Source organism: Rhincodon typus, chromosome 5 (genome assembly GCF_021869965.1).
Source record: "Rhincodon typus isolate 14 chromosome 5, sRhiTyp1.1, whole genome shotgun sequence".
Taxonomy (NCBI): Eukaryota; Metazoa; Chordata; class Chondrichthyes; order Orectolobiformes; family Rhincodontidae; genus Rhincodon; species Rhincodon typus.
The window spans coordinates 58,220,854-58,239,926 of NC_063336.1; positions in this window are offsets into that span (position 1 = coordinate 58,220,854).

Below are 19,073 nucleotides of genomic sequence, written 5' to 3' on the forward strand. Positions count from 1 at the left end.
CTGCACTAATTTATATGACTTCTGATGGGTGTTATTGCAATAGATTCCTGGGACTTACTCCCCTTGCTTTAGTTGGATGGGAAAAAGAGTAGAAAAGAGTTTATGCTCCTAATCTAAGTGCTGCATATATAATTGACATTTTAAGCACACACTATACTAGAGCTTCTCAAGCTATTTTTGTTGGTGTTACTTTCATCAAAAATAAATAAGCAAACACTCATAAAAAAACTTGAGCCAGCAGAGAGGGGTGTATGTAGTTCTGTATCACAGAGTTTTTATTAATTCACTCGTGGGACATGGGCATCGCATTTATTGCCTGTTTCGAGTTACCCTTGAGAAGGTGGTAGAGAGCTGCCTTTTTGAACTGCTGCAGACTACGTGCTGTAGGTAGATTCACAATACAATTAGGGAGGGAATTCCAGGATTTTGGCCCAGCTACAGTGAAAGAATGGCAATATATATCCAAGTAAGGATGTGAGTAGCTTGGAGGGGAACTTGCATGTGGTGGTGTTTCCATGTATCTGCTGCCCTTGTGCTTCTAGTTGGGAGTGGTCATGGGTTTGGAAGGTGCTGTCTAAGGAGCTTTGGTGAATTTCTGTAGTGCATCCTGTAGGTTGTATACACTGCTACTATTGAGCACCAGTGATGGAGGGAGTGAATGCTTGTGACTATGGTACCAATGAAGTGGGCTGCTTTGTCTTTGATGGTGTCACGCTTCCTGAGTGTTGTTGGAGTTGTACTCATCCAGGCAAGTGGGGAGTATTCCATCCCATTCCTGACTTGTGCCTTGAAGATGGTGGACATGCTTTGGGGGGTCAGGAGGTGAGTTACTCGCTGCAGTATTCCTAGCCTCTGACCTACTCTTATAGTATGACCTGCTTGGCCTGCTGTGTTCATCCAGCTCTACACCTTGTTATCTCAGATTCTCCAGCATCTGCAGTTCCTACTATCTCTGAAACAATTTTAACCCCACTGCGAAGCCTCTTCTAAGAATTTCTGAAGAAGGGTCTAGGCCTGAAACGTCAGCCTTCCTGCTCCTCTGATGCTGCTTGGCCTGCTGTGTTCATCCAGTTCTACACCTTGTTATCCCTTTACTCTTATAGTCACTGTGTTTATATGGCGAGTCCAGTTGTGTTTCTGATGAACTGTAACCCCTAAGATGTTGATAGGGGGATTCAGTGATGGTAACACTGTGGAAAATCAAGGGGCAGTGGTTAGATCATCTATTATTGGAGATGGTCATTGCCCGGTATCGTGTGAAGCAAACATAACTTGCCAGAGTCAATCCAAGCCTGGATATTGTTCAGATCTTGTTGCATATGAACATGGACTGCTTCAGTATTGGAGGAGTTGCAAATGGTGCAATCAATGGCAAACATCCCCATTTCTGACCTTATGATGGAAGGAAGGTCATTGATGAAGCAGCTGAAAATGGTTGGGTCTTGGACACTACCTGAGGAACTTCTGCAGATATGTCCTGGAGCAGGAGAGATGTGTTACCTGTGAGTAGTGCTTCCTGCTGGGAGTGGAGAATCAGTCCTGCAGTACTGAGCAAGGTGAGCATGTACATTTTCATTGTGACTGTTTTCAATTGTACTTATAACAGAGGCTGAATCTTACTTTTTATTGCAAAGTGTCAATTTTGTCTAATTTTTTGGAGGGTGTCTCATTGTGAGATATTGTGAAATTTCTTACCTTATCCTACCAATTTGCCTTATTAACTCCCTACCCCAGCCCTACAGTATCCCTCTTGTGCAATTCTAGCCCCATCTTAACATGCACCGTTCCCAAAAGAACTCACCAGCCTCACTTGATATTTGCAGAAAGACCAGTATCCCTGACATCAGCACCATCTTCAAAAGGCTGCTGTCCACCCAGATGTGCAATGGTATTCTGAAGCTGTCCTTCTTAATGACAGGCAGTCTGTTTGAAGACATGGGAGAATGGTCCCACAATACTCTGACATGTATTGGGAGATCCTAATGGATGGGATGGGGCATCTTTTTCCTGGAGGACAGCAGAGGATGTGCTCTCATTTATTTTCCAGTTGTGTGCACTTCTGAGGTCTGTGATTGGCAGTGACTTCTGGAACTGGAAGTTAGTGCCGCCCTCAGTGATGCTGATTGGCATATGTAGAACTTTGGAGCAGCTTAGATGAAATATCGCACGTCACAAGAACATGCCAGCCTGTTACAAGGTAACTATCTGGGTCAGTGAGGTCCCTACTATCTGAATGAGTGGCCGACAATGCCAAAAGAAAATCAATGACTTCTCTCTTCTGCCAGGGTTACTGTCACAGTCTTCTCTCAGATATCACACACTCAATCTCTAACCCCAAATCACCTACATCAGCGATGCCACCCACCTGCTAAATGCCTACCTGCTCATCTTTCCACCCCTTTTCTCCAGCCCCTTGCATATGAAGTGACCATGCCATTTGTGGTCATACATTGCCCCCTCTCCTTGAAGTCAAAGTATTCCTGACCATGGATGTAACACTGTTGGGCATTACCCCATTCCCACCCATGCTTTATCATATGCCTTCCCTCTCTTGTCATCATGTCACTTCCCGAAACCCTACAAGTATATTCTTCAGTCTCTTCCCTGTGGCAAACCCCTCCTTGTCCCTCCAAATCTCCCTTTCCCTCAATTTCTCAGGATAGACTCAACAGATTGACCTTACCTCCTGCCCTTGAGTGACCTAACTGGACAGCCCCAGACTAGAAGTGCCCAGACCTCTGTTTGATGCCTGTAGATCTCTCCAACTGTATTAGCCCTACCCCCACCCCCCCCAACCCCCCCCCCCCCCAGACTATGGAGCCACAGGATTTAGCATAGTTCATTTTATGGACTGCGTCAGCACAGGCTCCCTGACAGAGATCAGCCAACGTAATGCCTGACTGTGGCCAACTCCTCAAGTTGTATTGGAGGCTGCCCTTGACCTGCAGTGCTGGAACCCTTTGACTGCCTCCATGGACTTCAGTGAGGACTACTCCTTTAAGATCTTGGTGCAGGTATGAAATTGCGGGCCAGTGAGGCATGTTCCTGGTGGTGTGACTGCATTAATAAGCATTGCAAGGCAAGGCAAGGCAGAACGTGTGGGGAAATGCTACATGAGCCAGCGCTAAGAGAATAAGTAAGTATCTCTGGGGTGCAGCTGTTCCAATCTGTGAGTTTGATGCCTGTCCCTGCACACAGAACGTCTCTGCCAACAGCCTTTTAATGCTAGGTGTTGACGCACTGTGAAATGCGAGTCACAGCATATTAAGCATCCTGTAACTGGCCATGAGAATCCTGAGTGTTTGGCAATTATTGGATTTCAACGACCATGCATTAGGAGTGCATATGGCTGGTGCCCTGAGATGCTGTTGTTTGATGACCAATGTCATAGAATCCCTATAAATATGAAAAGAGGCTGTTCAGTCCATCAAGTCTGCACTGACCCTCCAGTGAGCATTCCACCCAAACCCAACCCCTTCCCTATCTCCGTAACCTCGCATTTAGCATGGCCAATCCACCTAGCCTGCACATCTTTGGACTGTGGGAGGAAACCGGAGCACCCGGAGGAAACCTTTGCAGACACGGGGAGAACATATAAATTCCACACAGACAGTCAAGGATTATAATCCCTACAGTATGGATGCAGGCCATTCAGCCCATTGGGTCCAAACCAACCCTTCAAAGAGCATCCCACCCAGACCCAGCCCTCTACCGTATCCCTGTAGCTCTGCTCCTACCATGGCGAATCTATCTAACCGACACATCCCTGGACACTATGGACAATTTAACATGGCTAATCCACCTAGCCTGCACATCTTTGGAATGTGGGAGGTAACCGGAGCACCCAGAGGAAACCCACACAGACACGGGGAGAATGTGCAAAGTCCACACAGACAGTCACCCAAGACTGGAATTGAATCTGGGTCTCTGGCACTGTGAAGCGGCAGTGCTAATCACTGAGCCACCATGCCACCCCATGGAGGCTCTTCACACCCAATGGTTAGAGGGACCCACTCTAACTTCCATATCAAAAATTTTTGGTATCTAGTTTGCTTGCAACAGGTGCATATTAATAAATGTTAGTTGTTCAGTTATTAAGGTTGTTAACAAGCTCCAGTCCACCTTGATAAGCAATTTCGTGCTCCCTAGCAAGAATCTCACCCTAACACCTGGAATTTAGTTAAACAATGCAACGAGTTGCTTCCGATGTTGGGATAAGCTTCAACTACCTGTGCAATTCTGTCACATTTCTTTCAATAATCCACATCATGTAGGCTTAATAAGACTCAGCCTAGAGTTATTTTTTTCATTCATCTACATGATGTGGGTGCTGTTGTCTGGGCCAGTATTTATTGCCCGTCTGTAATTGGCTAGAGGGCAGTAAAGAGTTAGCCAGATTGCTGTGGGTATGGAGTTACATATAGGCCAGACCAGGTAAGGATAGAAATTTCCTGCCCCAAAACATTTTAGTGAACTGGATGGGTTTTTTCCAACAATTGTGAATGGTTTCACAGTCATCATTAAATTCTTAATTCCAGATTTTTAATTCTACCATTTGACAATACAGGATTCAAAGCCAGGTCCCCAGAACATTACCTGGGTCTCTACATTAATAGTCTAGTGATCAAAACACTAGGTCATTACCTCCTCACAGTATTTGGGATTACATGTGTGATCCAAACCCTATCATTCTGTACCACAATTCACTGGTAATCAAATAGAACTTAAGAGAAGTTAAGAAAAGACCATTAGACTTACAAAAGCGCATCTCTTCCAAACATTAATTCACTCACTATAACGTCTAACCAACTGTTAAACTTACCCTGTCTTTTTCTGAAACTGATATTGGAAAAAGAACTGGAATCCACAAGTAAGGAACAGTTTTCAATCTCAATAATGGACCAAAAACTGGGTGATGTTTGTAGTGGGACAATGGTACTCTTTCTTATGATTCTAGATTCTCTGGGATTATTGGACACATTGCAAATATTTATTCAATGCTATTTAGTTTTAATTTCCTGAGTTTGATCAATATAGAAACTAAGTTGCTAAATAATCTACTTATTGAATCCGGGTTTTTTTTTTGCTGTTTTCATTGGTTTAACTATTGAACAGCTCATACAAGTGTTCAGTAGCAACAATTTGGTGAAGTACAATCATTTTCACAGCCAAGTATCTCTGTATTTAATTTGTATGCATGACACTGGCTTCTGTCTGAGCTTTATAAAGATTAAGCTGTGGGAGAGGTTAGACTGGGACCTTTGACAAAAGAAAATGCCACAGAACTGTACAAATCCCACTACTCCCACTGCACTGCAGACACTACTGAATTCCTCACTTGCATGAACACAAAATGTCTCATCTTCTATCGAAGTCATATAAAGTCATTTCCTTATTTTAAAAGAAAATTTATATGTTACAATTTCAGTTGAATTGGTAAATTAAAACTGAAGCTAAACAGATCAGAGCTTCATGTAAGCCAGATAGTTATCTCAAGGAATTCAAGTATACACTGACCAAAGACATATCATTGCAATGGCAAGGAAAAACCCATAGCAACTGAACAAAGACAATTCTATCAATTATGCATTTTGATATTGTTGCGGTGAAAATGTTTAATCAGAGCCACAGTATTTTCAGAAGTAGAATTAAAGAGGAAATGATGAGGCAGGCCCCAATATTCATGGACAGACTGTAAAATGTAAGACACAGTGTCATAATATCTATATTTGAATACAGCATAACATTGGTTTATTCTACCTATTAACTAATAACATACAAGTTAAAAAAAAGCTTCATTCTTCTGACAAATTAAACAGATTATTCTGCAAATTAGAATAAATATAACAGGAACTAACTTTATTATCCATAAAATCAATTAATTTTGGCACCACACTTAACATCCAACACATTTGGGAACATTATTGAAAGCATAGAACATTTTATTTAATCTATAATTAGTATTCTAGTCAAAAATCTTACTTTGTTTGTTTTTTGTTAGTGTTTGGAATAGGAAGTTACCCACATTCAGCGCCATTACTTTCAAAATACAATATTCTTATTGTCCCCGCTTTGGCCAAAAAGCAACTATTGGAGTATGAATAACAGCTGCCTGTTGTGCTGCAAACTGATTAATCTTCATTCAAGTCAGTCTACAGAGTTCACAATGCTCTTAATGAGACAGATTGAACTGAAATAACTTCTTGGCTCAGCTGAATAAGTTTGGTTACTAATGGGAATGGAGATGGTTGTAGTCAGCTGTCATAGATTGCTAAATATTAATTTATAAAAACAGTTTTACTCCAGGACAAAGTCTCCTTGCCATTTAACTTAAGTTGTTGTCTATTTTCATTTACTCATTTATATATTCTCCACGTACCTTTTGAGTTCCCTCAACATATTCTGTTCACAGAACCATTATAGCCATCTTAAAGGTTTGCAGATTATCAGAAACCTAATATTGAATTCCGTTTATTGGAAAACTACAAAAAATGTTTGGGGTGAGGGAGGGATTTTGAAATTGGCATTCATTATTTTGGGAAGCTACAAGAGTCATGAGGGCCCCATAATTGTGTTTGAAACACTTTAGAGGGTGAGTTGTGATCATGGCATTTTGATGAGCATACTGATATGTGCCTGCAAAGAATGGCTTTCAAAAGGATGCAGAAGAGGCAGATCATAACGAATTTAAGATATAGCATGATTGGATGCTAAGATGCCGTTTGGGACTCCTTGCTTCAGTTAACACCCGGTCTTAACTTTGCAGATTCAAACCTGGCACCCAGCAGAAAGACAGATCCAACTCCCACAAACTGCATTCCACCCCACACCCCCTATCACTTAAAGGGCTTATAAGCTACTTACATGTTGGTTGTTGTTTGACTTTTTTTGACTGGTTCTTCAATTCTACAAGTGTTTGTTCCTTTCTGCAGTTGTCAACTGGTACATCAAGAATTCTGCATAAAACAATTGGTCCCAGATACGAATGCAATGGTAGCCATTTCCATTGAAATAAAACATGGAGAAATAACTGGAGGTCACTCAGAACAGTATAAGTTCCTAGAAGATAGAGGAAGGGGAGGAAGAGAAGGAATTCAGAAGGTAAATCCATCTGGGCGTATTCAGAGAGCAATTTTCCTATTTGAACCTCAACGAGGAACAATGGGTGTGACATTTGTACTAAAGTAAGCAAAACCTCGCTGAAATTTACTAAGTCTATAGATGCAATTACATCTCCAGAGCGAGGTAAGGATCGTGTTGTTGAAGTTGTGAAGGTGATTGTGAAAATTAACTTTTGTGTGCCTGGTTGCTTCTAGGCTTAAGCTGGAGATATTTGCAGCATTTTGAACTTTGCTGTCTACAGCTTTGTAAGGAATCGTCGAGGCTCCAAATTTATTGAAAGCTAACTATGTTTAAATTTGTCTTGGCAGAGAGAGGCAAGCAGAGAGTGTATGTGGTTTCATTGGGATTGTAGGCTTCTCCATGGTGCAGAGTGTCATTATGTCCACAAACATCAGTTTGGGTATTGCATGCCAAATCAGCACAATAAAAAGAAATTTCACTTCTTCAGTAGCTAACTGGTGTATGACCATAAATAAAGAATCATATTGTCTGGTATCCAGACAACAGTCATGATGCCTTCATTCTGCATCATTTGTCTGCCAGTTGCATCTGTGCCACAATGGTACCAAAGCAACAAGCCATGAAACAATAAGAGCTAGCTGCTGATGACATGCTTGAATGTTTTGGGTTCTAAAATGTGCACAGAGCTCAAATGCTATGCATGCATACAATGGAGACCAATGGTGTCACACAAAGTATCTTAAACTATTGGCATACTGGTACAAAACATTTGCTGTCTGACCGCTCTGGATGAACTGTGTAGTGCATGGTAGAGTGAGTGTCATGGTCTGCTGCATGCTGCACATCATGAGAACACAACCCTTTCTTCCAGTGAGCACCTAAGTAACAGGAGCACGCACACAAGGAGATGGGAAAAATCTCCTAGCATTTCAATCGTGAGTAGTTCTTTAAACTGATCAAATGGATGCATATGAGGATTCTGGAAATTTTACATTCAAAACCTGTGTGAAAAATGTAAAGGCTGCAGAGAAGATTAATGGTTTTGATAAAAACAGAGGACTTATTGAAGAAGGAGTAGAAAGCTTAAGAAAACATGCAAAATGCCCCGAAAGACTGCCAGTTATTAGATGTCAGTGATGAAGGTGAGTGCAACTGCTGCCCAGAGGTATGCCCTGAGATATTATTGATGGGAATCCGAGATACTGATCTGGAGGACCAAGCAGTGAGCTGAAGTCGCCAGGTCGCCACTCTGACTTTCATGTCAGGAGCTGTCAACATCTAGTTTCTTCACGAGAATCTCATCTTAACTCTGTTTGAAAATGCAACAAGTTGCCCTCAACATGGAGAAAGGCCTCTCCTGACTTCTCACTCCATTCTCCCTCATTATTCGGCCTAGCTTGTGTGGTTCAGGGCCCTATCAGATTCCGCCCATCATTTCCATTATGGAGATGAGCTTCTAACTCCAGATTCATTCATTAATTGAATTTAAATTACACCAGCTGCAATATTGGGATTTGAACTGATGACCCCTGGGCCTTAACTTAGACTTCTAGTCTAGTGACTGGAACACTGTGTCATTGTCTCCTCACATCATCACCGTGTCCTCAACTCCATGAAACTACCAGACTTCCTGATGCTCAGGAAAGTCATCTGATAACTTTAAAAAACCTGAATCACATGAAGCTGGAGCTCTGCTTCCTTGAGGTAGGTTGCCCACCATTCCTTGCTTTCAGTCTCAGATAAATCCAGAAATGCATGGATTTGAGTGTGAAAACAGGTGCTTCACGCTTTAACACTATACTCCATCAGTCCACATGGTACAAATATGCCAATGTTTTTTGTAAGCATCTTCACTGTAGAATATGCAAAAGACATTCCACCGTAACAGGAAACCCATAGATGAATGGAAATGAGAATCTTAAAGGAATTAGTATCACCAACAAGTCAGTGATGGAGAAATTAACAGGACTGAAAGCCAACAAATCTCCCGGAAACTTGCACTCTTAAGATTTTAAAAGAGGTGTTACAGTGATAATGCTTTTGATTTTGATCTTTCAAATTTCCACTTTCCAGAATAGTACCTATGGACTGGAATGTAGTAAATGTAACCTTGTTCCAAAGAAGATTAAAAAAAATCAGGGAACCATAGGCCAATTAAGACATCAACATTAGCAACTGCTGGAATTTATTATAAGAACATTTTTCCTTTATTGTTTCATGTAATGCTCATATAACTAGTGAGCAGCGAGGGGCCTATTTGCGTGCATAAATATTTCATTATTGCCTAAACTCATCTGATTCATATGCAAGTTGGTATCTTCCCAGGTATTGTTGAGAAATGAGATGGCACCAGTTCCCAACTTGAAAGTCTGAATTGTAACCTGGCAACTGCAGTTCAACAGCATCTTTTCCGGGAATCTGACTTGGCCATCATTCCCCATCATCTCAGGGCATGCTCCTTGGACAGTGATCACCTGCCCCCTCTAACCACATCATCACATTATCAGCCTTACCCCATCATTATGGCATATTTTGGACTAACAGGCATAATACAGTTCAGCATTTCAATAATGCATTTTGCAGCTTACTGACACCTTACTTTGTAATGCTGTTGCCAGGTTGTGGATCACACACCCAACTCATCTATGCATATGCAAAGCACCTCAAGGCTTTTAGCATGCTTTCTTAGAGTCATTTACTTTGCATTTATTTGGATGCTCACAGCATCTTTGCCTTGCCTTTTAACACAGACATAAAGCCAGGCAACTTGCCATTTTGCCAGCACTGAGCAATGGAATAGATGTACAGTTGGAAATATTGCTATCCTGCAATGCGCTGTTTCAGGTCTCACCTACATTATGTGTCAGCAGCAAATGTGGCACTGCATTTGCTTCAACCAAATGGCCAGTTTTGCTAATCTAAGGGGAATTGACCTTAGTCTAGTTAGGGAGAGCTATGGTCAGTCTTGGGGGCTAAGGCACTAAACGTCAAGAAGGGCTATCATAGGGCTGTGCTGTGTTGGGGAAATTTAGGAAAACAAGTGTTGGAATTGGAGCCAATGTACTGGGATGCAGGAGGGATAATCACTGGGAAAGGGAGTAATTCTAGATGTAAATGTGGGAGCTGAAATAGCACGGGTTACTGTGGGAGGGATGGTCTTTGATGGACACTGCCACTGATAGAGGGATAGTGGGTCACAGTGTTAGGCATGCAGTAATCCGTGTGATCGGGGTAAATTGGAGAGGTGAATAGTTGAATAAAAGGAGGAGATTGGAAGGTGATGAGTCTTAAAATTGATGGGGTTGAGAAGGATTGTGGAACGCAGCTGGGGTTTAAATGTGGATCTCACAGAGTAAACACTGGTAGGGCACAGCACCAGTTAAGTTGACCACTTCCACTTTCCTGAACACAAGATTGAATGAAAGAGTTGCCATAGAAATGGGATGTATAATTAATGAGATGAGCAGCAGGGAATTGCGAAAGAAAAGTCGTGAGGTCCAAAATATGGTAAAATTTAGCCGATGGTCACCAGAGTAGTTTTTAATTCTAGATTTAGTAAGTGAATTCAGAGTTCACCATCTCCTATGGTGGTATTTAATCCCATGTCCCACAGCCAAAGCCTGGGTGTCTGGATTATTTGTTCAGTAGCAAATACCATTATGCTACCAACACCTCCACCTCGGAAACCAAAGTGCCAAACTAATGCTCTAGAGATGTGTTCAAAGCCCACCATAGCAGCCAGGGGAATTTAAATTCAATTCATTAATCTTGAATATAAACTTATTTTCAGTAATAGTGACCAGGAATACTACTATTGACCGTTGTAAACCCTATCTGATTCATTAATATCCTTTAGCCATCCTTACTTAGTCTGGCCAACAAACAACAAATCTGCCATCCCAGGAATCATTCTACTGAACCGTTGCTGCAGTCTCTCGATGGCAAGTATATCTCTTCTTAGATATGGAGGCCAAAACTGCACACACTACTCCAGGTTTGATTAACTGAAGCCCCTCATCCCTGGGACCTTTCTAGACAGTTTCTTTTGCACCCAATGATCTTCTAAAAATGTGGGGCCAAAAATTGAACATCCTATTCCTGTCGGCCCAAACCAGAGTTTTATAAAGGGTTTAATAATAACCTCCTTGCTTTGTATGCAACATATTGCAGAAACATGCAGTTGATACCATCATTAGTGAATACATTGAATCTCCGAGCACAGAAACAGGCCATTTGACAAATCTGCTCTATGCCAGTATTTGTACTCCACAAATACCTCCTCCCACCCCCTCTGCATCTTTCCAATTTCCAATGCAAATTGTACAAATATAGAAATATGAATAAATATTTTACTTTGAAAAAGTTTATCTTAAAACCAAAACTATAAGGAGTATTTTAGTATGTGGATCAGTAAGTCAAAGGTGACATAATTCAAAATATTGCTGCTCATGTGAACGAAATGATTCATTTCTGTATGTTCAGAAGACAATAACAAGTCAAAGATTTTGATCTTAATGTACTCTGTATTCGCAAGCCCATTGTGCTGAAGTACCCTGAAGGTTTCATTCATCAGATACTACAAAATATTAATTAAATACCATTTTTTGTCATTAGCAACTGCATATGACTTAATGTCTCTCCCACCAAAACCTCTCACTGACCCCTCCCCCCACTCAACTACCACCCTGTCTCCCACAACCCCACTCATTTTGGCTCCTCTGTACACTGCCTCAAATGCTTTTTCTGTCAATGAACTGATATAACCCCAACTAACTGGCCTTGCCCAGTAATCCTCATTAGCGAAGATTGCTATAGATTTGCTCTGCTGCAAATCCTGATTAATTAAATGCTGAAGGGTCAAATTCTGATTCGTATTTTAAACTCAGACAATTTGGCATAGCTCAGTGAAGCAACCGAGTACATAGTAACCAGCCAAAATTTTGACTGTCAGAATTATTCTAAATTCTGCCTTGTTTCCCTCAGTACTTTTATTTTACACTGTTCTTTGCCAGCCTAAGAAGAGAAGACAGATTGATGAATTAAATGATTCAGTCTATTGTACTTGTGTACACAAGGATTGTTGATTTGTTTCCCACATGATGTCATTGAAGAGTAGGTAAAAGCTGCACACTTGGTGGGATATCCTTGAGTCTCATGCTTCACTGCAGATCTGACAGTCTATGAATACTGTCCTTCAGCTTGCTTTGTTTGCAAGGCCTTTAGCTGGGCTCTGATTTAGTCCTAAGCGGATTGTGATTCAAGTGGACTGAGCATGACCAGTTTGGTTGCAGCCACTCAGTGTGTGTTTTTCCAGTTACATCACCATCAGACGATGGATGCTATACAGTAGTTATCACCTCTTTATTCTTTACGATTAGCACTGAGGAAGCCTGGGAAAAATGTAGTCTCGGCAACTTTGAGACTGCTGTGAACATGGATTGCATTCTAATGAACGCATCTGAAAGCGAGCTTTCTTCAAGAAAGCGCTGTAGCAAAACTTTCAGGTCTATCCAAATGAAGTGACTTGTTCAGTGAATTTTAACTGGTTAAAGCTTTTGGAATGAGTACTCTGTAAAATTCAAAACATTACGATAGCTGGAAAATCATCAAAGTCTCAGTTTAAAAAATATAATGTTGATTATTTTTTGGCATTACTTTTGCATCACCTTTTTGATGCAAGCAGACAGAAATACAGTCTTTTTTTCTGAGCAGGTAAAGTAGAAAAGTAAATTTGATTAAAAGAATCGCAGAAAACAGAAAATCAATTTATGCAGAAATATAATTTACAGGAACGAAAGGATTTCCTAAAGTTGTAAGGACAAAAAGCATAACTGCAAATCTAAAATACAAGAAGTACAGAAATACAAATATCCATCAATGTCCGAAAGGGAAAAGATATATTTGGTTGGATGCTCATCAGAAAATCTGAAACATTGACTAGAATCTAATTGTAGCAGTGATTGACACAGCAGTGGGACCAAAGGTGACGGGGACCTCTGCTCAGAGATGGGTTGGCTGGCTATAAACAATCGTGACCAGACAATTAGATGTTGATAGTCTAGGGGTCCAGTCAATTACTCAATGGAGCAGGCAGCAGGTCACTGACCCTGCTGTTAAATCATTGCGTCAGTAGTCTGTGTAGCACATTTAACAGCATCCGGACAGCATCATTCTGCCTCTCTGAGAGGAGGATTTTGAACTGGAGCTGTCACCATCTTCCAACCTGTAGATCAGCATCAGTTGCTGCCAAAATATTCCACAGTGGGCACATGGCTCAGTGGAGAGAAACAGCAGCCTCACAGTTTAGCAATATCTCCAGATCATATGGGAATGGCAGGTGGTCCTGCTCCCCAGCAATGGCAGCAGGAGAACCTCCCAATCTGACTGAGCTAGCCTGGACAAAGAGTATGGCAGAGACTAGCAGCCGTGGGGTCTACAAGCGAACGCTGCAAAGAGCAGAAGAACATCCTGCACCCTTGCAAGGATGAGTGGCACAGTGTAGTCACTGCAAAGTTGCAATCTTCTCATCACTAAATATAAATGTGTAAGCAGAAAGTTATGCCAGAGAGATGTCTGGGCCTTGAGGGGTCACGTAGTGGAATGAACATGCAATGCCAGTTCATGCTGTGAAATTGCAGGAAACTGCATGTGTATGTTTACTTGTGAGATGTGTGCTTTGTAGTGTCCTCTGCAGTCTCAATCCAAGCTGCATTGATCAGGTGTAGAGTCTGTCTTGCCAATATTTCTCACAGTGTTTTCAGATGTTTTGCTGTCCATTATGATAATACTCAATCCATCTGCCTGAAGAACAAGGCAGTGCAGGAATACTTGAAGCCTGGTGGAGTTCCTGACATTTGCATTTTGGCTCCTGCAGAAGAGAAGGCAATGGAACTAATTAAGAATCAAGGCAGAGGCTGAGTTGTGGACCATAGATTCCCTACAGTGTGGGAGCAGGCCATTCAGCCCATTGAGTCCAAACCAACCCTCTGAAGACTATCCCACTCAGACTCAACTGTCTACCCTATCCCTGTAACTTCGCATTTCCCATGGCTAACCCATCTAGCCGATACATCGCTGGGACACAATGGGGCAATTTAACATGGCCAATCCACCTAATCTGCACTTAACCTGTACACCTTTGGACTGTGGGAGGAAACTGGCGCACTGTGAGGAAATCCACACAGACACAGGGAGAATGTGCAAACTCCACACGGTCACCCGAGGCTGGAATTGAACCCAGGTCCCTGACACTGTAGGCTAGCAATGCTAGCCACTGAGCCACCATGTTGCTCTGGATGGTGAAACCAGAATGCCAGTACCACACAGTGAGGATGCCTCCAACCTGGTGCCGAGATGTACAGGACCCATGCTTAAAAGTACACTGGTAAATGTAAATTGACAAGGTTCTGCATGTTGACTCGGAGATAGCAAGAACTGCAGATGCTGGAGTCAGAGATAACACAGTGTGGAGGAATGCAACAGGTCAGGCAGCATCGGAGGAGCAGGAAAACCAATGTTTCGGGTCAGGACTCTTCTTCAGAACTGGGAAGGGGGAAGAGAGCTGGGAAACATATAGAGGGAGGAGAGGTGGGGCTGGGGAAAGGTAGATGGGATGGTGATAAGTGGATGCAGGTAGGGAGTGGTGGGAAGTGGTCAGTGGGAAGAGTGGAGCGGGTAGATGGGAGAGAAGATGGACAGGTTGTGTCAGGTCAAGGAGGCAAAAGGGAGGATGGAGGGAGCTTGGGTGGTGATAGGTTGGATGCAGGTAGGGGGCAGAGGGGATTTGTCGGTGGGAAGGGTAGGGCGCAAAGGTGGGGAAGAAGATGGGCAGGTTATGTCAGGTCAAGGAGGCGGGGATGAAAGGGAGTTTTGGACGTGGGATGAGGCCAGGGGTCCGGAGATTTTAAAACTGGTGAATCTTACATTCAGGCCATTGGGCTGAAGGCCCCCGAGGTGGAATATGAAGTGTTGCTCCTCCAGTTTGCATGTGGTGTCATTGTGGCACTGGAGGAGGCCCAGGATGGACATGTCATCAAAGGAGTGGGAAGGGGAGTTAAAATGGTTAACGACTGGAGGGTGTTGTTAGTTATCACATACAGAGCGCAGATGCTCCGCAAAACAGTCGCCAAGCCTGCACTTGGTCCCACCAATCCTCACTACCCCCTACTTGCATCTACCTATCACCACCCCACCTACCTTTCCCCAGCCCCACCTCTCAAGCCCTCTATTTACTTCCCAGCTCCCTTCACCCTCCCCAGTTCTGAAGAAGGGTCCCAACCCAAAACGTCGACATTTCTGCTCCTCTGATGCTACCTGACATGCTGTGTTCCTCCAGCTCCACACTGTGTTATCCGCATTGTAGACTGGTGGTTTAAGTTAGATCACACGAGATTCAGTGAGAGTTTGCCAGTTGGATATAAAATTGGCTTGATGGTAGGAGACAGAGGGTGGTGGTGGAAGGCTGGCTTTTGGACTGGAGGCCTGTGACCAGCGGTATTCTGCAGGAGTCAATGTATAGAAACAATTTGGATGGGAATTTAGGATGCATAGTTAGTAAGCTTGAGGATGACACCAAAATTGGTGGTATAGTGGACAGTGAAAAAGGTTATCTAAGATTACAAAGGGGTCTTGCACAATTTGGCCAATGGGCTGAGGAGTGGCAGATTGAGTTTAATTTGGATAAATTGAGGTATTGCATTTTGGTAAGTTGAACAAGGGCAGAATTTATACAGTTAATGGTAGGGCCCTGGGTAGTGTTGTCGAACAGATAGACCTAGGGTTTCAGGTAATTAGTTCTTTGAAAACTGCATCACAGGTAGACAGGTTGGTTAAGAAGGCGTTTAGAATGATTGCCTTCATTGCTAAGACTATTGAGTATAGGAGTTGGGACATCATGATGATGTTGGTGAAGCCACTTTTGGGTACTGTGTACAGTTCTGGTCACTAAATTGAAGAGAGTTCAGCAAAGATTTACCAGGACGTCGTTGGGACTGGAGGGTTTGAGTTATTGAGGAGATGCTGAATAGGCTGTCACTTCTTTCACTGGACCGTAGGAGATTGAGGTTTAATAGAGGTTTTTAAAATCATGAGGAGCATAGGTAAGGTGTACAGCAAAGGTCTTTTTCCCTTGGCTGGGGGAGTTCAAAACAGAGAGGGTGTATTTTTAAAGTGAGAGGAGAAATGTTTAGAAGGGACGTGAAGGGCAACTTTTTCACACAGAGTGTGGTTTATATGTGGAATGGACTGCCAGAGGTAGTGGTACAGTTACAACATTTAAAAGACATTTAGACATGAATAGGAAAGACTTAAAGGGATATGGCCAAAAACCAGCAAGTGGGACTAGTTTAGTTTGGGAAACTTGGTCAGCGTGGATGATTTGGAACAAAGGATCTGTTTCCATGTTGAATGACTCGATGACTTTATAAGTGAGATTAGGCTGGGTGGCAACTTGAATCAGCTGGCACAGACAAAACGGAGTGAAAGGTGTCTTTCTGTGCTTTAACTTTTCAATGCCATGTGTGGGTTCTGACTGTCTCTCCTGGTGAATGGAATTACCAATGCTGAATCTCCAACAATTTATATCCTTGGGGTTAGCATTTACCAGAAACTGAACTAAATCAGCCAAAGAAATACAATGGCTATGTGACCCGTTGGAGACTTGGAATTCTGTGGTTAAATAACTCACGTCCCATTTTCCCAATGTCTATTCCACTATCTACAAGTGTTATAGACTAGACCAGACCCCCACCCCTGCAAAATCAAATAAGGAGATAGCCTAGACCCTAACTTTTATGTTTATTTACAGTCAAGTGTAAGGTGCTGTATTCCAGATGTGATTCGATTGGGCCCCCACTAATTTAATCAAAACACTCTTTATTCTTACAACACAATTGAAATACAAAAAAAAAATTGGCATACCTTTTACTCTATTGAAATACTTACAAGCTAATGTATTACTTAACCACTAATCATCAACTGTTCCATTATAGGCACCATCCCACTAACACACCCTTAGCAAGACAATTTAACAAAACAGTTAAAGTTCTCACATGCTGCCTCTCTCCAGTCCATCAGAATGAAATACTGTAAGAAACAGTCTGCCTCCTTTTATTTCTAAGAGTAAGTCTCTCATCTAAGACTCTAGCAGCAGGGAACTTAAGCTGTTAGCACAGCAGCAGCAGAAATCTTTTCACTAACTGAAAGCAAAACTATAAACCTTCCTTGGTTGATGTGTCCCCTGACCCCACCCACTCATGCTTCTTTTGTTTAAATTTTAAAACAAAAACACTCAGGGACAATTTAAAGCTGTTTAACAACTGCATGTCTGCAGCTGACATTCTGGCTACACTGTGACAACATCTTTCTCCAAGAGAAATATCACAGAACATTTCTCTTTTAAAGGCATAGTACTGTCACACAAGGCACAAGTCAGTACTGTGATAGATTTCTGGACACTTGCCTGGATGGGTGCAGCTGTAACAACACTGAAGAAACTTAACAACACTCAGGACAAAGCAATGCACTTGGTCCATGCTCCATATACCAATCTAAACATTCACTCCCTCCACACTGGTGCACAGTGAAGTCAGGTTTTACAGTATACAAGATAGACAACAACATCTCATTCCCCTGCAAATCAAACTCTACCCTGATTTGGAATATATCACTGTTCTATCACTATCACTGCCTACTAATTAATCATCAATCCATGCAAGTACATTACCTACTATAGCAGATGCTTCCGTTTTGCTAATCAACTTGCTGTAGAGCACTTTGTAAAAAGCCTTCTGAAAATCCAAGTATATTACATCCATTTACTCTCTTTCATCAATTTTATTTGTAACATCCCAAAAAAATCCAACGCGTTTGTCAAACGTGATTTTTCCATTGACAGTATGGCAGCAAGTATCTGGTTGAGTTCCGCAAAGGTCAGTATTGGGACAACAACTATTCATGTTATATGTTAATAATCTGGACAAAGGAACTGAGGGCATTCTTGCTAGGTTTGCAGATGACACAAAGATAAGCGGAGAGACAGGTAGTGTTGAGGAAGTGGGGAGGCTGTATAATGACTTTGACAGGCTAGGAGAGTGGACAAAGAAGTGGCAGATGGAATACAATGTGGGAAATTGTAATGTTATGCACATTGGTAAGAAGAACAGAGGCATAGACTATTTTCTAAATGGGGAGAGGGTTCAGAAATCTGACCATAAAGAGATTCGGGAGTCCTAGTTCAGGATTCTCTTAAGGTTAACATGCAGATTCAGTTGGCAGTTAGGAAGACAAAGACAATGTTTGCATTCATTTCGAGAGGGCTAGAATACAGGAGCAGTGATATACTGCTGAGACTGTACAAGGCTTTGGTCAGACTGTATTTGGAATTTTGTGAGCAGTTTGGGCCCTGTATCTAAGGAAAGATGTGCTGGCCTAGGAGGGAGTCCGGGGGAGGTTTATAAGAAAGATCCCAGGAATGAAGGACTTGTCGTATGAGGAGTAGTTGAGGTCTATGGCTGTGTACTCAATGGAGTTTAGAAGGATGAGGGTAAATCTCATTTGAACTGACAGAATATGGAGAAGCCTGATTGGGCAGACAGGAGAAGATGTTTCCACATTTAGGAAAGACCCGGGCACAGCAGCAGAGTGAAGGGACGACCCTTTAGAACTGAAATGAGGAGGGGTTTCATCAGCCAGAGGATGGTGAATCTGCGGAACTCACTGCCACAGTAGACTGTGGAGGCCAAATCATAGAGATAGATAGGTTTTTGATTGGCAAGAAGATCAAGGGTTACAAGGAGAAGACAAGAGAATGGGGTTGAGAAGCGTATCAGCCATGATGGGGTGGCAGAGCAGACTCAGTAGGCCAAATGGCCTAATTCTGTTCCTCATTCTTAAGGTTCTATGGTCTTAAATCCAGGTGAATATGCCACGTCAGATCATTTTTACATAATTGTATCCCCTTATTCTAGAGTCCCCAAAAAGGAAAACATCTT